Raw genomic sequence first — 24985 nt, 5'->3', positions numbered from 1 at the left:
CTTCCTCTTTATCCCCTCTCTCTTACATACATGTCCGTGCTCTGTCTCTCTCTCTCACACACACACACACACACGCACATGCACTCACACAGTGTCAATACTCATTTCTAAGATTTGTGCAGCGGGTGTAAATTATAGGTTTCTAAAGAAGCGATGGAAAGTCCTCCAGCAGTTTTAAAACACAATATAAGTATTAGGGTATCAGCCGCACTCCAAATGATCACGCGTTAAATTATTTTGCTTTCACGGATGAAGAGGCTTTCTACAATGTAAATCAAGCGCCTTAGTTATTAAGTCTGAACACTAATCTCTAACAACCTTTACATAATGTGGCAGAATGTGCCACACTATTTCGCACCTGCACTATGAATAGAACCGTCTTTTGAATATAAGACACGCTTGTTGCCCTTCTTTTCCAAAGCAGTTGTCTGAATAAGTCAAGCGTCCTGAATGCCCATACTTGCTTTTCTGTTCCTCCTTTGATCACAGAAAATTTCTTCTAATTTGTCCTTTTCTTTGTAACAACGTTTCCAAATCTTTTTTTTTTTAAATCACTTTCCAAAACGTATTTTGTAAAAAGAACATAAATCGGCAGGAAAACAAAAGTTCTTGGGAAACATTTAAAGTCATTCACGGTTTTGTAAGGCTGTAGAATACAAGGAAGATTGTTGTATGTTACTTGATTGAAAGTGACGTTTAAATGAACATAACCTTGAATACCAGTGGTGGGCAGTTTGAGGAAGAGAACATTTTCACAAATATCACACGTTGTTTTGTCAAAGCTGACTCATCACTTTGTGTTTAAATAATCGCGCTGATTAAAACGTAAGGTTTAGAGATACTCTTATCTGTACATACAAAAGATTAAGGGGCTGTATCAGGCTTCGCACACCAGTGTTCGACAACTTGTTTTAAAATTACTCATCTTGATGGGCTTTTCTCTTGGGCCCCGAAGGAAAAACACTTAAATGTGAAGCAAAATCGCAGCTCACAATCCATTGTTTCCTTAAACTTGCCGGGACATACCCGGGACGTTTCTAAAACTGCCTGCAACTATATTCTCCCAGTACTGACTCCCAGTGAGTACAACATCTGACGGTTCATCGTACCCTACACAGGGAAACACAATCCTTACAAAATACAGTGGCTGTTATGTGTTTGGTTTGAACACATTATTATTTAATTATGTCAGTGTATTCACTTCCATGCCAATAAATGTGCAATCAAGATTTTTTTTTTCAGGAAAGGGGTTTCTTTGTGTAAGTAGATTCACCACGGATATTTATGAAGGCTTTTTTTTCCGGAAGGGGTGGCTCTGAACATCCCTTCAGGATCAGCTGTAATTAAGTGTTCTGGAACTAAACAGCAAAGGTTACAAACTGAGTGACCCCGGGTTGTTCGAGGTCATCAAAAGACCAAGGGGGAATGTAACAAAATTATTTGTCAGTCATGAAGTGGAAATATAGAATAATTGAAATGATCAATAATTGTGATAAGGCAGGCGTTTGTTATGAAGCTTCCATATTTTGATAACCGGCAATACGTAGATATGCGTCCATGCAATGGAGAGAAAATCAAAGATGTGTGATTAATGATACTCACCACCTTTTGGTTTATTGTAAGGAATACTTTTAAAATATTATAGTTAAAGGAGCCTGTAATACTCTGATTGCCCAGGCAGAATAACATAAACAAACAGAAAGGTGCTAACAAGAACGATCTACTGCCTACTTCTGTCTCCAAGTGCTGTGCTCAGGTTAATTAGAACAGTGCGCAGATATTTTGTTCTATTTATATGCTTCTTTTGTGGTGTTGTTTTTTTGTTTGCCTTTAGTCCAAATTATCTTGCAGTAGTAAATGCGTTTCCATCTTTTGGAACTCTAGCATCTCAAGCAGGAAACCAACCTATAGAGCACAAGTCAATATTTGTTTTTGTGCATCAGGTGTTCAGTTGTTCTGGAAAGATATCGCAACTTACTTTCTCAGTTCAGTGTGCAACAACCACGGGGGTCTAATACAACCCAAATAAGGGCGATTGCAGTAGAAACAACTAACTAAATTAGCGCCACGTTAGTGTATCTCTCGACTTCATTAATATGTAACAGGGTTGCCTGTTAATTTCCTAAACCTGTGTTCTCCCTCTAAAATGGCACTCTGGGACAAATTGTACATCAGATCAATCACGCCTAATGCAGCAAGGTTTACTGAAGAAAAAAGCTATTTACACCTTCAAATGGAAGCTTTTCAGATTTAACAGAAAGGGTCATACATCACCAAGAACAAATGATTATGAATTGGTAAACGCGCCCTCCAGCGATTAGTTCTTCGACGCTATTTATCATTTTTTTTTTTGTCTTTTAAAATCATCTGGCAGTCTCGAAGGAAGCATGACGATAAGGAAAGAAACTAACACTGCAGGAAAGTTTGTTTTATGTAGGTACTTTCAGTCATCAAAACCCTACCGTCAAAAACAAAACGAGTGCCACTCTGTCCCAGTGCAGACAAAAGTGTCCCCCAGTTTTTCTCTGTTATTTGAGCGCAATGTTGCCATACAATAATTTCCATGTCACACTTGTTTGACAATTAAGAAAAAAAAAATCCTGAGGTAACAAACAAATAATAAATATTGTGTAACAGAGAAGTGTGCTGCCCCCATTCGATTTTATTTTACAAACTGGCGTGCCACAATCCAACACGATCTCCTGTAACCACCATGGTTGTTTCAAAGAATGCGACTGCACCAGGGGAAATGTCACTGATATGAGGAAGTAGAAGGCATCAAATAAATTATAATTCGAAGATATGCGGAACAGAGAATGAATGATGACCTGGGCGGGTTGAGGATAGGTGAACTCAATTAAGTGTGTTTAAACGATTACATTCGAACGGGTAACTTATGATGTCGAGGGAGAACGGGCTCTTGTAATATTACCTAGGCGTCAGCACAGTCCAAAAAGTCTGTTCAGCAACAAGTTTCATGGAAATCCTCCGTGCCTTACTCCGAGAAAGAATTGAAATAAACAACACCGAGGCCACTTGACTATTAAAATGACATACTCAGAACCTGGAATTGATCATCAGTATTTAGTTAAAGATTCAAAATGGATATGGTGGTAATAAAACGGTTCGTGGAGTTGTTGCACCTACTACATTAATTGAACATGATTAAGTTAGACCATTGAAGTCTGGTTTAAGTTAGGCTGACACTTCCTTCCGTACATCATGCGCCAGTGTAGGTCACCATTTTATAAGGTATGCAAAAAAAACGATATCATGTCTAGGGTGTAACACTATATTTGTTCACAAACACTACACACAGTACGACAATACGAGGGGCCTCTACCCTGTTGTTTTAATGCGTCAAAATTCTGCTCCTTCTGCATTTTGAAGTGACCTTCATTCTCCTCTATCGAGAAGACAAACTAATAGTTAATCGTTACATGGACATGTCGGTTGCACAAACAATTAAATCAGATGGTTGATAAAATATGACACCCTTTATTAAGCAAAGATAGTCCTCTGATATATTTTAAAAATCGACTGCACAGAACTTTGGATTTTTTTCGCCTCTTTTAGGAACCCCGCCTGTAAAGTACAGAATATTTGATGCAGGTAATAGATGCATTCGAAACAAGTTTCTTATGTCATTTTTTTTTAAGTGACGATTTAATGCAGCTTTTACATATGAGCAGCAGGGCCACAGCGCCAACAATTTCAACATCTATAGTAAAATGTTTTAAATTGTTGTGCCATAAATCGATTTTCAATAGTGTGACAAGTGTGTATTTCCTTGAAGTATCAAATTTAATATGTCTGGTGAACAAGGGTGGCGGTTATAACTCTCTCAGTAGGAAGTCTTTTCTTCTAGGTCACCGTCGTGTAACTTTTAATACCAAGAACATTGAAATATTCACGAGATTACTCAATGAGGTAACTTCCTCCTCAACTGTGTTTATCAGGGGTAGGGGTGCAGGGCTACACCTTTACTTGGACAACTGGGAATTTTCAACGTATGACGTAGATTGTTTCTTGCACCTCTGCTTAGAAAACTCTGAAGTTTTAGTTTCTTTAAAAAAAAAATAACGGATTTGACCACATAGTTAAAGATTTAATGCAACTATCTGAACAAACGAGTAACGCAGCAATTCGTTAATGTTCGTTAAAGCCGCTGCGAAATTATTAACCTTCTGGCTCACCAGTTCGCATTTATAATCCCGAATAAAACTATTGCAGGACTTTGCAGGTAAGTGGGTTTTGTTAAGGTGATAACTTCAGGTAATCTCTACAATAACACCGTAAATAGCCAGTTTTAATTCGTTCAACAACCTAATTGGCCAATGGCAGGTGATGGCGACAAGTTACATTTGCAATGTTGCTTTTGTAAGCTAAACTGACTGTTCTTAAAATAAGTATGGTATATTTAATTTACCACAAAAGAAATGCAGAAAAATCTTACATATGCACTCTCGTACTATTCATATTAGGATATTATATTTTTTTCAAACGAAACGCTGTTATCAATAAATGTCATTAAATTATTAAATATTTGCAGGAGAATATTGTAGATAAGTATTGGAAATAAATTGAATTCGATTTAGCTTATCATCTAAACGGCTGTATCATTTAATTCATCATACTAATATTGGATAGACATCGAGTTGTCTTATTAAAACGACAAGTTTTTTGTCAATCTAATTCTCGGACAGTTTGAATTTGCATAAATCCTGCAACCAACGTTTTCAGGTTTAACGCGATTAATTCATAATTAATCGTTAGATTTTTATATGGGTAGATTGATAAATATATATTCAGGTATGTAAGCACAATATTACAAGGTCTTCTATAGTGTTTATCGCACAGTTTTAATTGATCGAAATAAAATTGGGTAGTTTCTAAAAATATATTATGTATTTTGGATGCATAACGGTTTTTTTAAACACCACATACAAATAATGCAAGCCGAAATGCGTTGGTGCTTCATCCTCCATGTGACAGAGAGTTAGTGACCAGGACTGAGCTCTTGTGTTGTTTATGTATCCTGGACGATGTTGGTATAATATCAAAGGGAGCGATGCAAGGCATACGGTGAAGACAGGTGCGAGGCAAAGGGATCAAAATAAAACTTGCATCCCTGACCACATGTAAGATGTGCAAGGGTTGAACAGCTTGTCCTTCTTTGAAAATAGCTCACGTTAGTTTGTCTGCACTATCTCAGTTGCACGGTGTGTTGTGTAAAGTGAAACTACTGTTCCAGATACATAAATTCATTTTTATACACTTTACGAGGCATCATACAGTTTGGGCCATTTTCCGGTCTCCCGCAGAAAAGACATTATGTCTCCCATATTTACATACTTTCTAATATTTGTCAAACAATCATAAATTATAAATTAATGAAATGTTGTGTGGTCTTTGGAGATCCAACTAATGAAGACATTTACCTTTTTGTTATTTTCAAGCGTCTATTTGTAGGTTTAATGACATCTAGGCTATCACGGCTTATTAAGCTTTATTAGATTTTCTCTTCACTCCCGCTGTCACTCAGATGTCTCTGCGTCAATGTCACCTGCTACAGGTACAAAAACGCGAAAGGCTTTCCAGGGAAAAATGTGCAAAAGGCCAATGCTAGAGCTTCAAATGTCTTCAAAAACATTAGATTACAATTCATTTGATATACCAGCTGTGGCACTATATGCACTATTTCCCCCTTCATCTCAATTTAATCTCAAAATTCATGCTGTATAGTTGGAATATGTTGCTCTTCCCCGCATGACTTCCATGGAGACAACAGCAATACAACAGACTTCTATTAATCAGAGGCACAAAGTACAACCATCTAGAAGTCGTGAAACACCATTTTGCAAACACCCTAGAATGCCTTATTGTAGAAATATGTTAGCAATTATTATTTTTTAAATTTCTTTCACTTTGATTGCGAATAAGGCAAGTTGCAATTTTTTTTCTCTCAAAAATCTATGAATATTAAAATACAATGCCAGGCAATGTCAATCATTTTTATGAGTAATTCAATTTCTGTAACCAGTTTTGTTCTGTTGCCTCGCAACAAAGGCAAGAAGATATAAAGAACTGGGATGGAAGCTAATGCAATCAAGTGGTATAATTCGATTGCTTATTTTACAAATTTCATGAACATGTGGTAAAACAAGTACTCTGTAATGTGACTATTCAGACAGACTCTGATCAAACCTCCCTGTGCTAGGTCCACATGGGATATCATTGGTGCCTATTTGAACCCAGACACTCCCTTAATTTAATTCCCCCCTCTTGCGATCCAGTTGGGAAGAAGGAAAAGTAAGCGCCTCCATTAAATTATTAATCTCCTTCTGTACTAAATAAATCACTATACCATGTGAGGATATACTTTGTGTCAAAGTAGTTACCTGTATCAAACTCACCTTCTTGAGCATGTTTGACGGCGCCAAAGGTTTATGGTGGCCAAAACCTCTCAGACGTAAATGAAGCACTTTGTTCCACACTGATTAAATAGCACTGAACAAAACACAATAAAATAATTAGAGTATAAATTAAACAGTGGGCGAATGCAAAATTAATGCACGCGAGGTTTTTAAAAAATATATATTTCGAATTCCAATTGCATTGACCGTTTGTTTTTAGAGTCTTCTATTTATTCCCAAACAAGAAATTACTTTTAATACACAGAGGAGAATTGCTAAAGTGCATGTTGGTAAAGGGAGCATGTGTTCTGTAATCATCAAAAATTGATATGTGCCGCCAGTAAAGTAATTATGCACCATCCTGAGAATATGAGGACAGTATATTGTTAATCCACTTGCACACCCGTTGACTTACAGCATCAGGCTGCAAATAGCTTAATTAAGTCGTACACGTGGAATATAAGCATATTGTTACTTTATATTATGCACACTATATCTTAATTTATGGGGCAATTAATGTGCGTGACAGAATGCGGGCGAAAATGTTGACTGTGGAGACCTAAGTTGCTCACTGCTGGCAATTGTGGCAGAATGCATAAAATCAGTCAGGGCCATACCTGCATAGTAAAGCTAATCTGTTCACTTTATTTCTTAATGGCAGCTTGCTTTCAACCTGTCAAAGATAGAACTTTTAATCTGTCTGCATAAAAATCTTTTCAAGCATCTGAGCTGGATGCAATTTCACTGTGGCTCCCTCTGTCGACTCTTGTGTAATATAAGGTAATCAATACACGATATGAAAAATTGCATACATTGATGCATGTTCTCTTTCATCGCAAGCAACTGCAATTCTGCGCATCATTGCACAATATCAAATTGAAATACCCGGTTGTAATCGATTACAAAGAAGAAAATAATGTTCTGTGTCCTAACAGAATGTTCAGGTTTCAATCAGCTGCTCATTAACATGTCCATTATATTTATGCAGGCGATATAATATATACATTGCATGTTTCCTGCTTTTTGTAGAACAGCTACATTTATTGTGGAACCATGAAAACTGTCTTAAATATCAATATTTGTGCTATATATAAAATATAGCAGAAAGGGGCAAAACATACGTCTATTTACAGTTTACAGCCAATCAGTGTGTTGAATTTTGAACACCTGTACGAAACGAACAATATCATCAGGTGTGACTGGCTAAATGGTGACATCACAGAATTCTGCAGCCACCCCTCGGAGATTGGCAGGCTGTTTACCTAAATTATTCTACCCATATCAACACATAAAATTAACACTAACTAACTGGTGACTAACTGGTTAATGCGTAAGACTCACTGCTTAATGACATCTACATACACTCTACATTTATCGGAAGTGAATTATTTTTATGATAATTTGAGTTGATTTCGAAACAGCTTGTTTCTTTCGGATGCATTTAGTGGAAACTGTGTGAAAGAGTGAATATATTTAATCAGAACAAAGGAGAGATGCCCTTGGTAAGATGCTGTCAGCAGATTTTTGGTGCTGTAAATGTTCTCCTATTGTCACAGTGCAGTTTCAAAGCAATCGGCCACATCCATGTAGAAACACCTGACGTTCAACCCTTGTTTCTAATATGTGTACAACACATCCTCACGTCCAAATATTGGATTCAATTTGAATCCATCCGATCTGTCCAAAATGCGCAATAGGAGCAAGCCTAAATATCGCTTTAAATGAAATCCGACACTCAGCAGTCTATTTTCTTTAAGGTCAAAAGTAGAGAAAAAATAAATGTAATTTAAGTGAAACTGTTTTATTCCATTGTATTAAAAAGGGGTCACGTTAACCTAACAATTTTCTACAATGCGTTATTCGCGGATGCACTTGAGTGTTCACAGATTAGGTATACTATACTCTCTGTAATGTATATTTTAGACATTTTTCCTGTTTATTTGTAATCGACAGTCCTCAATAAGGTTGAATTTGGAGTTTGGAGTAGTAGAAGTCAAGTAACATTGTTGTACAGTAGGTGACAGTATACGATTTATGCTGTAAATATGGTGCATTGTGCACTATGGACAAAACAGTATCGAATTAACTGGTGCTACCAGCTGAAATGATCTACTTAGCAGAAACTAAGCCACTGAAGTAGATGGATTTTTTTATTTCAATTACCAGGTGTTGCCTTAGGGTACAGATATGCTATGCTTTTGCGTTGACATCAGAGTTCTCGGTGTACATCCACGGCTCTATTGGGTTAAACTTTGGTTGCCCTTGTCCAGTGCACTAAAACCGGCAAATACGAAAACCTCTGTAGGACGCTCTCATCACTTTGAGTTCCCACCCGACAGCAGTGTAACTTCAACCGGATATCAAGTGACCTGTAGAGATACTTTTCAATGTTATAACATTTTGAAGTGGGTTCCCTACGAACGCTCATCTAACATTTTCACTCAGCCTCTTGGGTTCCACATGCTCTCAAGTATTTATATCTAGCGGTTTTAATGTGTGTCCTAAGTGCAACTCGCCGCAATCAGCGAGTTGACAGTATAACTTCTGTCTGTCAGTATAACTCCAGTCTGGCATTGAGATGAAGCTCCATTGAAATTAGTATGATTAGATAGTTGTAACATAGCCAGAACCTAAAAGTGAACTAAATATATTGTATATAAGCAATAATTTCAGCCGGAAGCTATAGAAGCAAACTTATAAGACTATGCTAAATACAATAATTTTGCATTTTATTCCACAATTTGACTGAATGCACACGTACAACCAATAAAAACAATCATTTTCAGTGTGTTTATGCGGTTTGTATGGGCATTTAAGAAATTGTGTTTTATTTGCTTATATCTATTTGTGTGTGTGTGTTTGCGGTTGCACATATTTTTTTCTGTGCATTTGTCGATCTTATACTGGGGAAACGTTTTCACTGAAATTTTAGGTATAAAATGCACCACACTGTGTGCCATTATAATAGACAAGAATGTGAAAGCAAATATATAGAGCAAAATGTGCACAATAGATTTGGTAATCTACATCAATGAGATACACAGTGTTATTTGAAATAGATTGCTTTTCTGTGTGTAGATGGAAAACATTTGTGTTTTTTTTGAAGCTGTGTAATGCGGCTACTAAAGAATTGCGATGAAAACAAACATTGCTCCTTTGTAAATAGTATTGTTATTTTAGATCAGACAGGAAGAGGGAATTATGAGCTAAATACTTTCCTTTCTAATGTGGCAAGCAATTCCACAGCCTAACATTGATAAAATCAAACATACTTTACCCAAATCTGTTACTGCTCTTAAAGGTCTTAAACGTAAGGTTTTATCATTGACTATCATAATTCTGAAGCAGTTTTGTGAAGATGGAATTATTATTATTTAAAATGGTTGCTATCCCATGTAATTGTGTTTAAAAAGTCGAATGAAAGGAAAAAACATTTATTTTTGATTTCTTTCCTCTTAATTTACCAAACCAAAACAAGAAACATTTTCAGTCGTTGAATTGTTAAATCGTAGGGAATTAGATGACTGTGGAAAAGGACAAATGTAATGATATCAAAACGTGACTCATTGAACCATAACACAACCGAACACGTTTTCCAAGATCACTGGCTAACTCTGTCTTTGAAAACATATTTTCTGGCTTTTCAATTTCTCCAATTCCAAAGCAGCTGCCGCCCCTGTTTACCTTGGGCAGGCAGAGCTCTACCACAGATATGACCATCTGGTTGTTTTTCGGCTGATAGTATCTTTTCATCCTCACCCATGTTATGTGGCTGCAGATGAAAATCTCTACCGCCCTTCTTTTTTAGGGGAAGAAAAATGAATTCATCAGAAGAGAAGTTTCCCTGAGATTTTTAAAGGGCTAAAATAATAAGGCGACCACTGTGACATTCTCTCAGCTTGGGCCATTTTTCATAACGCAGCTGATACCCTTTGTGTAGCTCTAGCGATTTCACAGATGAATAACGAGAAATCTCTTTAGGAACTCTCCTGCTCTTCATATATGCTTAATAGTTATATGTTAACGGAGGGTATACAGTATCTGACGTTTAGATAACAAATGGGAGAAAATAGTGGCTTGCTCCTTTTGAAGCCATTGTCAGAGCAACTTTCGCCCCCCACTACCCCACCACCCCCCTCCCCATTTGCCTCAGTAACAAGTTGCCAAGCATGTACAGAAACTGCACAGGTGGTGTTGAGAGGATCAAGGTCACTGGGCTGTAAAGAGGGAAACAGTTTAATACAGAATATCATCCACCACCCCCTCCCCCTCCCCCCCAAAAAAAGTTTTTATCAAGACTTGGAGGACAGAGGACACCAGTCTGGAAAAAAAAAGATAAAGGGGCAGTAACCGCTTAGAGTTAGAGCAAACTATACTCCTTTAAATGATTGGTAAAGTGACCAGCACCTAATTATCCTGGGTAAGTAACTTTCCCTTTCATTTGTATTAATTTTTAGAACAAAATATTAACATGTGTTTGATGTATATTGGATATGGAATAATTATTCCTCATTACATTTGGCTGAGACGCCAGTACATATTTAGATAAAAAAATATTTAATATTTTTGTTGCAGCAACAACAGGTACGATTAAGGGCCCTAGGTGCTATCTTCCTTTCCCGATCAGGCCATAATAAAATATCAGTTACTAAGACAGCTTTCTTGCAGGGAGATTGCAAATGATCCTTTGTAGTCTTTGCATTTGAGAGAGAAAAAAATAACGCGTGATTAAATGCCCGGAGCGCCTGTCCCCGGAGTTATTCTTAATATTGAGGGAGCACCCGTTAACCGAGGGGCCTCGTTGTGCTCCACAGCCAGTGCAGATGCATTTGATAAAATCGCAGGGTTGCGCCAGCTTGTGCGTGGACGTGGATCGGTCAGTGGGGCTGTAATTAGCTCTGCTGCTGATGGACCCATTCTGAGCACCCTGGCGGCTCCTTCTCCCTTCTAACTACTTACTAGTACACTTGCGTAAGTGTGATAAAAGCAAAATAAGTGTGAAGCAGGAAACTGCAATAAGTGGCGCTAATTAAAGCACTCGCTGACAAAATCAATACAAAATGACTTAAAAGGAAGTTAGCCTGGATTCCCTCCGACGTGTACGTAAGCTTCACTCTATAACTGATTGCAATAATAATGCCTTGCATAAACTGATCAGAATGTGTTGTAGTGAACATTGTGCCCCCTCCAAGAAGCGAACTTCACGTTCGCAATTTTGTCACAGAGGTTGACCGGGAAGGAACACGTCGATCTCCAATAAATAAATCGTATCAATGTAATTCGATCCAGTATTCCATGCATTATTAGTGCGGCATATTACTAACTGCACACGGACTGACCCCAACCCCACTCTTACACTTCAAACAGGGGCACTTCAATATTTTTTGACACAAGTTACTCAAGAAGAGTTTCTCTATCTGTCACTCCTCCCTCATAAATTCTGAAAAACTCACACAACGCACGGTTTGCCTAATGATTATTTTCTTAAGTCAATGTGTGTATTAGTCGTTTCCATTAGAATACTCTGTACGTTTTCATGGAAAGGAGGGGAATTGCTCTTGGCGCGCAATGAAAGTTTGTCATTTTCTAAAATATGGACGAGACTCGCAAATATCTTATTTGGGCCAATGACCCAGAGGGTCTATCCAGAACCTTTCACCATCACAAGTGAACAGCTTCGCTCTGGACGGCACATGACTGATATTTCCCATAAATCTCCTCACTGATTCGAATTTATAGTGAAAACGGCAGAGAATTTCAGCAAAAGACCTTAAGGACTCTTAAGGCTACTTGGGGAATGAGATGTGAACAGGAAAGGTGTTGGAGGTGAGGCGGGGGGTGGGGGAGGGGGTTGGGTAGGAGGGGTTTGGTGTATTGGTTGGTGGCACTTCGGCCCCTTTCATCTTTCTAAATGTCAACGTTCGAGACTTAAAATATACAAAACAAAACAAAAAGGTAAAGACTTGAGTCCATTGTTCTGGAGATCCGTGCTCACGAAGCCAAAGGCTCCGTCATGAAATCTCAATTCCCCCGAAGTCAGAGATTTTAAAGAGGCGCAAATTATTGGTTCAATTGAAACCAAAATGTCAACAAATTTGTTCCGCTTATTAGAGGTGAACTTTTGCAAAATGAATAAAAGTGCCGACGATCCGTAGGCTGAATGTGAAACTTCACTGAAGAAAAAGGCAACGATAAGTTTGCAAGTCGTGGTTTTGTTGTAGAGAGAACAACTTCCAAAAAGATTCGTCAAATAATACAAGCCTTGTTTATAATAAAGCTGTCTCCATCACATCGGCTCAGCGTGAGGCGGATATGGAATAATTGTCCTGTATGAAAAAAAATCAATTCAGTTATTCATTGGCATAGTAAACAAAGGGAGCTATTTAAACTGTTTAAATTATCTAATTTTCAGAAGAGTATAAAGTGTTCACGTCAACTGACCCGAGGACACACTTGGTTGATGCATTTAAGAATGTATTGCCTTGCATTCTGGAAAGAGGAATCAGCCCATGCATCATACATTTTCTGATTCTTATGCAGTGTACCAACACCTCTCGTTCTTATATCTTAAGGTGCGTTTTGTATGTCTTAATTAAAACATGCACCTAACAAGGAAATTGGGGGGGACCAAGACTTGTCCGTTGCATGCCTGCAAACTGCTTACTGGTAGATAAAACAAAACCGCAACTCGCCCGAAGTAGATGGCCACACTGAGCTCCCGTTAAAATAAAAAGAAAGTAGCACTGACCCAAACATTCCTCTCGACCAAAACAGGATGAATTTAAAGGAAAACAGTGCGAACAATTAATAAGGCGTTGGCGGGGGATGGGGGAGGGGACGACCTGAACGTTTTTTTTTGTTGAAACAACTACTTAACTTGAAATAATGAAGGCCAATAGATATCATAACCCCAACTTTCATCACAAACATAGATGACTCAAACTGAAAATTGCAGTCGTGTATGTGATGAATATGAACATAGATTCAAATATCGAAAATGATCACCAGAAACCAATTCATCAGTGAAGCCAAAGTAGTTCAAAGGTATTCACAACATAAGCAAGAACGGCCAAAAACCCAGGTTTATACAGTGAGCAGAGTGCATTGGTAATGGACGATCTATAGTAGGATATACATAGCACACGTTGAGAAAAAGAGGAAACAATGAAGATCGCTTATTTGAATTATTTAACAATAAGCACGATATAGAAACATAGAAAATATATTTTCATAAATATAGAAAACCATAGATAAACATTCCGGCACTTGTTTAGTGTGAAGGAAGGATCTACATAACACTTAAGGTGATTTAATATAAGGGATGATATGCTACGAAGACAAATATTATTTCATGTTTGCAGCAACAGGGCAGTTCTGATAGATTGAAGATCTGTCATTCCCACCCGAGCTAGGAGATAAACAATCAAACAGTTCGTCTCTACAATGGTGTAGCTAGGACCATGGACTACAAAGCTGCAGCTTTACCAAGATATTACACTCACTATTATAACCTTAGCAGAAGCAACCGGCCACCATCTCCCTCTTAACATGGGATATGAAAGATATTGGCCTATTCACTGAACAGACTCTGGAATGGAATGAAATGCAGTAGCTAAAAAAAAGGGATTGGAAAAGATTACCAGGAAACCACATTTTCTGTCGGGTTCTCCATAAAATCATGTAATGACACGATTTCAATTTTACTGAAAGCCACTTGATGATTTTAAAGACAGGAGGAAGCAATTGAGCACCATAATTTTAAGGGGAATGCAGAACAGCGCCACACCAACCATATCTGCTTCCGACTGGTACCCAGCAGCACGGATACAAGTGTGTAACCCACTTTAGAATGTAGAATTCTAGTTAAAATTGTTCAATTCTGACGTGCTTTCCTCGCAGAAGTATCCTTCCCCTTCCTTTGATATATACGGACAGCATCTTACATCGTTAGAAAGTGAAAATGTTTCAAAAAAGTTATTCTCTTCGATGAATGCTTGTTCCAATATTGCTACATAATTATACCAGGGCTTACTTAAAGATGGCTACTGATTTCGTCTGCATTATCTTTTATCAATTTTCAATTACGGTCAAAGTTTCCAAGCTTGACTATCGATTACTTCGAAATAGCCTAACCGTAAAAGTATTATGTCCTCTAGTGTTTATCCTAATCAGTAATTTCCAATGAAAGGGACAAATCACCACCAAACCTTTCCTATGGACTACTGCAGCCCCCCTTATGGCGTGTATACTAGAGTTTAACAGAATACAAGATAAAGCATCATAATTTGTTTATTTCAGTGTCCTCATTGGCATCGTCACATTCAAATTCAATCCAATCACGAAGGCACCTGCAATTTATCAGCATATTTGTTACCCCCCCCCCCCCACGACCCCCCAAAAAAAATGTTCATGGAAGAAAACATAAGAACGAATAATTATAATAACTCAACAATAGCACAATAGCTGTTTAATAGTTCTAATATTGCACACTGCGACTCTTTAGGAAGTCTGCATAAATGTTACAATTCTGTTAAAAGACTCCAAGAGCAAACCTCTGAATTAATCTTCAATTTATCAACATTTTGTCTTGGCTAATAAAAGGAATTTGACCCAGTAAAATAAAGGATCAATCCAACCGCCAAATTCATGGCCATGCAACATAGTTCCAAAATGACATTATTATTTAAAAAAACGCCTACAATTTAATTGGAATAATGGCCACCACCCAAAGTGAAATGCTTTTCATTTTAGTGCAACTGAATGGGAACTAACTGAAGCCAACATATTTCCAATCGCCGACTGGATGGTGTAGTCTAAACAGCGAAGGGTGGCTCCATTCAATGCAAAGATTTGCGGTCCCGAAGCGTAGGTGATGGAATCCCTCCACCTGCCACACCCCACCCCCACCCCCCAACCCCGCTCCCCCGCTTTCCACGTTTCTGTTTTTTGGGGAAATATTCATATCAGTAAAGAACATAAATAAGGACATAAAATACAAGCAAACATGGCCCACAGATAAGGTCAATGCAACTGTGTATTCCAGGTCCTTGAACCTTAACTAGATGACTGGATAGTTGAACCAGCAAACAATTGTTCTGAATAGAAGTTGACCTTAGTTTATTGATTTGTTTGCACAAATGTTTGCCTTAAAATACAATCAGCCCTGACAGGAGTGCCCCCATGCTGGGCGGCGTTGAGATTTCAAGGACCGTATTATCTGTGTAGCCCAACACTAAATAATTAGTCTAGATGATAATATAGATAGATAGACAGATAGATAATTGCAAATAATGCAAAAGCAAAGTGAAAGTGTAAATATACGCTTATAAAATGTTAATAGGAGGGGTATAGATGCAAATCGATGTAAGGATACATTGTCAGATGGATGTAAAGATTTAGCATTCATACAGGTTACACTGTTTATCAATAAATCTACTTAGAAAATTACAAGCTCAAGCCAGTTCTGGTTTCATTTATCCTTCAAAACAATAGGGAAAAGAATATACACGTTACCTTTCCCAATAAATGCCAATGGAACACAATGATTTATACTTACCTTCTTTAGCAATACAATAGAGAACCGATTACGACATCTAGCTAACTTCTATCTATAATTTAATTGGAAAGCATTAGTTCTTCCAAAGGTATCTGCTTTTCAAGAAAGCCACAGATTTGTTGTCCAGTTTATAAGATATTAGTTCGCCCACTTGAGTGCAGACCATATTTACATTTTTTTTTATCCGTCAGCAGGTGTTAATCTTTCGGAAAAAATACGACCATCTTACCGGCCTTGAGTCTTTCGGACTCAATATTTTTTAATTCGTTTGCACATAAATGTGGCTCACCTGGTCTCATAGACCGTGTAAATAAGAACGAATTCAAACCTTTTCATTGTCATGTATTCTTTCTTTCTTTTTTCTTTTCTTTCTGTATAGAATTAAAAAAACGTACATGACATATTGCTATTATACAATATTTCACTTTCCTCTTTCTATGCATATATTGCATACGCCTCTGAAACTGTCTCTGAGGAATATTTAGTCGCTAACCATTTGGACTGGACATCAAGAGTTGAATTTTCGTATAATTTTTAATAAATGAATTCTTGTCTCAGATCGATAGGGCTGTTCCTTCTTTTCGTGTGCTAGACATCATATTTTAGCATATTTTAAACATCTGAGGTGATTGGGCAAAACATTGCACGGGTCCGATTCCAGGTTCACATGAATTCTTCTTGTTTTTATTATTTTTCAGCCATCACATTGCTGAACGTTGAAATTAGGTTTTGGCCATTTTAATTGCATAACGTTGAAACAGCGAAACAGCAAAATTTGTGGTTGAGAGTCATTTATGAAGCGATTTTAACCGATTCTAATTTATTTGAGATAGATATGAACGTTCAGTTTAAGGTTGGAGACTGCAATTCTGAATTATCTGAATATGTTTAATAGAATAAAATAATAATTTGAAAGAATAAAACTAATTAATGAATTATCATTCAATCGAATGGCAAAAGACATTTTCTTATCTGAACAAATTTGACTTTGTCTGGTGTTAGATATATTATTCAGCATTTATTGGTGCAACTTCCTTAGGGGACAAAAGATGAAGAAAATGAAAGAGGAGTTTGCATAATATTCAATTATTGTAGGGAAATAATGATTTAATTATTGACACTCTTAGAACACCTATACAATCGTCTAAAAATTGGCGTCATAACTAAAATGGTAAGAAGTGCAGGTTAAACCAAACTGCACAAGTTTCCCACACATCGCAGGTATTTTTTAAAAATCCAGGTTCAAGTTGGTATCTCCACTTTGGTGCTTGAAGTCAATACCTTTGAGGCTTTCATAATTAATGTTTACGGTAAACTGCACCAGCTTTATAAGGCCGTATCAGTGTTAACACTTCCCCGGTCTGTACACTGATCATTTAACCCTCTGGTCTAATCTACTGCCCCTTCACAGGGTCACTTTAAGTCCTGTTGCTCAAGCCCACATCGGCAAATAGTTAAAGAATCCACTGCTGCTACAACAGTGGCACTCTGTTGAGAGCAAAGCTGATTTTTCGCAATCTGTTTTATGCACTTGGTGGGGTTATACAATTAGCAGGAGTGAAGAGAAAGTTTGCTGTAGTACGAGATCTAATTAATCTGGAAAAGGCGATATTTACAATAATGGCACTCTAGGATTTCTTGATGAGCTTCCTTAACACATAACTGGCTCGACTCTAGCTGAGAGATGGGCAGTTAACAGATTAGCATCTGCAGTGGTGAGGATAGTGATAATGAGTGGAGAGCTGTACACTTAACAGAAATGGCTGCCATAAAATGAGCAGGGAAACGTGTTGGCTATAAACCATTTCTATTACTAATCAATCAAGTCATTTATTATATATCTTCCATATTTATATAGAGCGGATTAGGGTTCCCTTCATGTTTGGAAAACATCAGAGCCACAGAACGCATGTCATAAATATCACCTGTATAAATATCTCTAGTCAATCTGACACACGCTTGATTTAGATTTTTAAAAAATGATCAGATGTTTTAAATGCTGCACCTCTGTGGCTTATTTTCACGAAGGCAAAACATTTTCTAACGAAATCCCGATGCTGTGTGTATTAATTTCAAGTGAAAAATCACACGTTTCCCCGACGAGTTAACACTTCAAAGCCAGAAAGAGGTTTTATTTTAGTGAAACAATTTGCCACACTTTCCCTGTGTATACACACACACAGAAAACATCACAGAGGACAAAGCGGCGTAGTTATGCATAGGACGCATGAATCATGGCCCCATTTATAGCGCATTCACACAGTCCTGAAAAGATTAATATTCGCTTTAAAAATCACTGACACACTTGACCCCGATAAGGTCAGTCGCCAACAAAACTTCAAGTGATTTGGATCAAGATTGAATTGACTTCAATAATTGATTGGAACTTTTAAAAAAATAAATTCTAACACGGTGCGTGTCTCTGGTGACCTCGTCAAAAAAAAAAGGGGCCGTGGGGGTGGGGTTGACGTGGCTCCAAAAAGTGAGTGAGGAAATGTTAAGATTTATTAGATTCCGTTACATGAAAAGGCTCTTTTCTTTTTGTACCGAGCACTAGACGCCATTGAAGCATGCCAGGTAGCACATGTGCACACAGAGCCGATTTCTTTTTATTTTAGATCCTGAGGCTGCGCCCAGACACCGGGGAGCCCAGCAACAGGGGGAGAGAGCACACCAAACGCCTCAAGGAACTGCAACGACTTAACCAACTTTCTCCCACCATCGCCCCTCCACCCCCTTTTTTTATTTTGTATTTTCAGACCCCAGGCAATAAACAATACCAAGACCCTCTTAATCGATGAAGCAAAGCTATGTGTTACAGATGACACATGAGCTCGCCTCTTCTTTTAATAGACGTTCCATGGCGGGTTGCTTCAGAAGTCAAGTTTAGAATGCGCACTGAAGGCGATAAAACGACCAGTCGTGTTTACTTTGGCGCCCTCAGCGCTTAGTTAAATGGAGATGGTGTGGGGGGTGGGGGTGGGGGGAAGGTGGGGAGGACGGTGTGTGGTGGAGGAGAATGAAAGACCAACATCTAAGTCAAGTTTTTCAAGCAGGAGTTTTTGGACTTTGATAGTGTCCATTTGGATGGAGTAAATATCTGGTGAACGCGCCCCTCGAAGCAGTCACTGGTTTTTATGCTGATGACTGAAAAAAGAAAATGCGTTTACCAAAGATATATTGAGCTCTCATCTTCACAGGCGGAGCCCCGTGCTTTGGTTTGAAATAAACAAATGCAACCAATACCCAAATATCTCGCCGCCCCCACACGACACAATGGCGATAATTACAATGAGGCAAACTTTTCAGAAGTTATGTGGCTGAAGAAGCCCAAATAGATCCTGTGGCTTAAAATATGTGTTGAGTCGAAAGTGAAGGGGAGGGAAGGGGGGAGGCTCGTTGGAGTCTTGGTTATTTTTCATTGACTGCTTTCCCCTTTTTAGCATCACAGATCAAAAGAAAAGTAGAGAGAGAGAAAAAAAAGTTGGCGACCCGAAGATGTACATTGTTAGAATGACAAGCTGACGATCCCCGGGAGAAGCCGCGAGAGAATGTTCCCCCATCGGAAGTGGCTGCATGGCAAGCGAAAACTCACTTTTCAAGCTCTTGAAAGTCATTGTCTTTCGGGCTTACCATACAGTAGATTGTCATGGCAACGCAACCTGCTGGTGTTACAAAGAGTTTAAAATGTTGAAAGGCAGCTGAACTGACTGGAGTAAAGAGCAACAGAATAAACAGTATTTTGATTCATTTCGAGGGTTACAAAAAAAAAAGCAGACCATGAATACCGGCATTGTCCCCGCTTTTCTAAATCTGATTCACCATATCATAACCCCTAGGAAGAAGAAAACATCAATATCGCGAAAGGAAAGAAGATGTTTCTATGGAAAACCTAGGAATTTACTCCATAACAGATCTGGTGAAAAAATCAAAGAGATCAAAGCGAACGCTCCTGGGAGTTAGATGCGGCTCTGAATCAAAGATGTACGAGGTGGACTCCAAAGTGCCTGGCTTCATTTCAAGTCTGAATCCCAATTTCAAGGGAAATGCTGTCGAAACTTCAACCCCCACCCCCCACCCCCCCAACTCCCCAAATCAGTCAAAACCAACACTTCAGCAGGTGCTGATGAAGGCATAAACATCGCATCAGTCTGGCCAATGTGCATGCATGACATTCAAATAACAGTGTTAGAGCCCCTACATTATTACCACTTTGTTCTGCAAATGCATATTAATGAAAAAGAGAAAATAACAAACAAAACGACACATTCCCCAGACACCACTGCAGATAAAGCATAACAATATAACAGGAGTGCAGTACTGTAACTTAAAAAAGAGTAAGTAACATTCTTATCCCTATCAATTGTAAAAGCACGGGAATATACAGGATCTGTCCTTGTTAGTACAACTCGCGGGAACTATATTCAGCATTCATTATCGTGTATTGCATTCCTAACTGAAAGCCAGGACCGCCACATTTCCTCATTGACCCTTAAAAATGCTTGCATTTATTTTTTTTTAAAAAAGTTATGCTAGTGACACAAGAAAAGCATTGTGCTTTATTGAGTTTGAGGTAGCAGGTGCTGATACCTTTGGAGGACTGCAATCAAGGCCAGGATTCTTTTCACATCTGGCAAAACCAGGATGTACTTCGTGATATATAAAACGTTTTCTGATATTAATAATTCTAAAACAAATAAAAGTGAACATGAACATTCGGCCGAATTCAGCTTTTCAATAACCTGCGAGGGGCGATAACATCGATAAACGTGCAACTTCTGAACCCGATCTTGCACAAAAAAAGAGGAAGTTGGGGGTGTGGGGGGAGAAATGCAACCAATTGTGGTGTCGCAGAAAGATCCAAAGACCATCGAGCGATATTGAGAGGGGCGGCACTCTGTGTGGCAACTTTTACATGATACTGAAAGTTGCCCAAATCCAATAATGATAGCTTTCATAAAATTCAGGAAAACGGTGAAAAATGCTTCCAGCAACAGCATTGCAGCGGGGATAGTGACACGCACACAATCAACAGTGCCGCAATCACTTTGGTAGTGTAAAAATCCTAAACAAAGACCAACCATTCCAAAAAAAGGAGTTAGGGTATCTTTATATAAAATCACATTTTGTGTATATATATATATAGTCGATAACGATATTAAAACGATTCGAAAATTCAATTTGACGTATTTGAAACTCTTACCAGATGGTTTCTTAATAGTATTTAGAATATTTCCAATTATTGTTCAGAAACCGCAATACATAATCACTGGAAACTTCCAGAAAGATTCTGGACCTGATGCGCACAGCATTTTTCTTCTATGCATCTATCAATAGACAGAAAATGGATAGATTATAGAATGGTGATCCCCTGATTGTTTCTTGGGAAGACGTGTTTACCACAGATTTGCCACCGTAGATTTAGTTGTCGTGTATTTCCAGTACAGATTAGGTAGGCCCACAAGGGCTACTATATCTTATTTTGAGGATGTTGGATAAGTGTATGTGCAAGAAACAAGTGTTACTTGCAGGTCAGAAAAGAGAACCCTAAGTAAACACGGTTCACAGAAGTCTACACCCTTTGTGGCGCCTGTGCAGCTGGTCAGCCTCCCATTGTCCTGAACTAGACCAAGTGGAAGATCCCTGCTGAACCTTACCAACTGAATGCACAAAAACAGATTGGGGATGTTCTGCATGCATGGGCAACATTGCGGTCCAGAATCCTCCCTTTCCTCAGCTCCTTTTGGAGGGATGACACTCCAAACATTTTTCTGACAATCACAAAAGCATGGCCTGCTTTAGAATGGAGTTTGAGCCAAAAAAAAAGAGGGTGAGAAAAGAATCAAGTTGATAAAAGCCCCAAAAGAAAGGCCCGGGCTGGACAATAGGAAAGGAAGTAAAAGACAGAAGTAAAAGGGGAGGCAAGAATTATCTTGTTAAACAGTAGTTCTTTTTGTCCCAAGTTGTCTCTGTGAAAGTTGGTAGCAGTATCATGACACAAAAAACAAGCATGCACCCACACCAATTTCAATCAAGGATCATGAGCTTTTAAAAGCCTTGATGGCTTATTTAGGTGACAGAAAAATTAAGGGAAGCTTAAATGACTTTGAAAGGTTACACGGGACGCTTTGAATTGCAGCTCTTCAAAAACACTTTGTGCTGCAGGAGTTGACTCAAATTGAATAAATGGTAAACATGAAGTAAAAAGGAATGAAAAGCTAGTTAAAAAGAGACAAAATCAAGTAGACAATGATAAGCAAAGACCACACGGTAACCCAGCTGTTGTCTGATGGATTGTTTAAGCGAATATGCAACACACAAAAAAAAGTGAGTAGTGACAGGAACGCGAACACAAACCGATTCAGTATTCCGAAACAGAAAATATGTGAACTTCCAATCTCCTGTGTTCGGAACTTTAATGTTGAAGTTTACAGATACGAAATTTAAAAAAAAAACCACGAACTCAAGCTCCAATTAGTTGCATTGTTTAAAAAAAAATGAGGAAATTCAGCCTTTGTTCAGTCGTAGCTGGAGGGCTTCGGTTTATCCAGCTTTTTTTTACCGATTTACTGAAAAGAGAATGTGTTTGATGTAGGAGAGAAAGTTACCAGCAAGAATAAAACAGATAAAACAAATAGATTGCAGGCTATACCCACACAGTGGGCAGAGAACTCAATGTAAAGTAAATCTGGGTTAAAGTTTGTTTCTATATCTAAACAGTTGTCTTAAAAAAAAGTAAGATTCATCACACCACATGGGCCCTAAAACAATCTAAATAATCTTAGATAATAAAGCTAATTTAAATTGGTGCTATTTAATTATTTAGAGCGTTTTAGTTAAAATCCTTTCTTCAGAATGAGTTGGCATTTAAAGCAGAAAAGTAGGGTTGGGCTTAAATATTTACTGGTTACAACCAGTTACAATAAATGTCGAAAAATACTGGGTTTTTTTTCCCTCTCTGGTAGCCTTTCAGAGTTATTTTCCCTTCATGAAAATCTGTCGTTGGTCAATTCCCTTCCTGACATCCCGGTCCTATTCTGTCCCCGAGTTTCTGAGCATCGCTGACCCCTGAAACCATTCTTCAGGGTCCAAAATGTACTAAACTTCAGTGTAAAAAAAAAACTGCGTGAATTCCTGTGCTGCTTAGAATGGGCAATAAACCTATGGTGATGGGCATTCAGACATATTCAGTTGATTTGTGAAATGTGTAGCAACAAAAAGCCAGAAAGACTTCTGAATTTTCGCGGCTTAGTTAGAAGCGCGGACAAACGTTGTGCATAGCCTTTAGCAACACACACACACACAAAAATCTTCACCCACTTACTTTCAACGGACAGCGTGGGTTTGAATACTTTTGTGGCATAATAATTCTTATAATAAAAGTAGATTGAATTGAATTACAGCGTTGGGAATACTTTTTTTTTATATCTTTTAGCCCGGTCTTTGGTATGTGTGCCTGCAGCGGATGAATGGAAAGCAAAGTCCAGAAATAAAAGGAAAGGTATGTGAAGAATGTTGCAAAATGCAAAACCTTCCTTCGGGCTGGTAAACTATATTTCACTGTTTCTAACATGTTCTCAAAAAAAAAAGCATTCTATTCATTTTTTATTTAAAAATTTGATATTACATAGAGTGCGATACAGATTAATTTTCGTTCAATACAGTAAGGTGCCTCACTATACTTACAATTGCAAGTTGTACTTTCATGTGTAACATTTTATGGTGCAAACAGCTTAAAGTGTTATACACGGGTTTCAGCACCTTGGTTTCTCATAACAGGAGGGCCTTAGACTCTGGCCTTTCCCCGTTAAGCCTTTGCGGCAGCTGCCTCAAGCTTTAGTGTGTCCCTCAACATATCCTCCTGGATTTGGGCAGCTTCAATTACTTCTGGTATTGACAATCCAATGGAAAGTTATTGAGCAGAAGGCAATGCATATCTTAAAAAAAAAACGTGAGGAACTCCCCCTTTTCAGTTCTGATGTTTGCAGCAAATATCCTATTTTTCTCCCAAAAATCTGCTCTGGAATGTAAAATGTCTCAAACATATTTGGAGAAGAGGAGAGGACAATTGGGTTTGGATGCATTTTTCATGTTGCATTTTAACATCATGTTGGATTTTTTTCCACAAAATAATGGAGTTGATGTAAATGCCAATGGAGGCAAATCTGTAATCTTTTGGTAGCATTGTTCGTGTAGGCATTTGATAGGGTATTTGCATCTTGCGATCCGTTCAGGTATCTGTTGCTTCATGAAATTCAACTTGCCATTATGAGGTTATAGACTTAGCCTGGTTATCAATCATTAATCCTTCAGTAGGGGTGTCATCAGGTCTCAGTCATATAGATTATCTTGTCCCGTGATGTCTGTCCCAACACCCTTGCTGGATTAAGTATAAACCATAAATAAAATAACACTGTTCCCACAATACAGACAAAATCTATCATTTAGAAATAAATGCTTTCTTTAAAAATGAGCTGGTTTTTCAAAGTTATACTGGCTTGTAGAAGTCATTCAAATATTGCTCTCAAGCTTTATGAACCCATATGAATTTAAGAATGAGATTATTATCTTGCAATCACTCCTGGACATGTTATTCTATGTTTGGTAATATATTTTTGTATTTATTCTTATTGAACTGAAGAGAATGAAAACAAGATGAAATGCTTACAAGGATATAAATATCATTTCACCAAGAATTTAAACTTTCATGCCAGTTTACTTTGCTGCAGTGGTTTGAGTTTAAATTGCATTTGAGTACAGTAAAAATAAATATTGTTTAAATTCTGAAGAAAACTTCTATGCCAATTTAAAACGTACACTACTATAATGTTTGCAGACATAACTAATCATCAAGTTATTGGACAATACAATTATTTAACTGTTCCCTCAAAGTGCAGATGAAGTTTTTCCAGTTGCAACAAAATGTTATGTAATTTATCACTATAACAGTACATATGGTTTCTGAGTGTGGAACAGAAAGTTGAATCAATAGGTGAGTAACTTAATTTTATTG

The 24985-nt window shown here is 38.0% G+C and overlaps 1 long non-coding RNA gene across 1 annotated transcript in view; it reads left to right on the top strand.

Annotated features, from left to right (window-relative positions):
• LOC144693964 (uncharacterized) overlaps window positions 1-23361 on the top strand; it is a 32373-nt gene extending 9012 nt beyond the window's left edge. The window contains exon 3 of the long non-coding RNA XR_013579631.1: window positions 19416-23361. This is a non-coding gene — a long non-coding RNA (uncharacterized LOC144693964). The remainder of the gene's footprint in view (window positions 1-19415) is intronic.
• Window positions 23362-24985: the final 1624 nt, after the last annotated feature.

This window comes from Cetorhinus maximus, chromosome 19 (assembly GCF_964194155.1).
Source record: "Cetorhinus maximus chromosome 19, sCetMax3.hap1.1, whole genome shotgun sequence".
Lineage (NCBI taxonomy): Eukaryota > Metazoa > Chordata > Chondrichthyes > Lamniformes > Cetorhinidae > Cetorhinus > Cetorhinus maximus.
The sequence above is the reverse complement of the archived record's forward strand: the minus strand, read 5'-3'. Positions and strand labels throughout refer to the sequence as shown.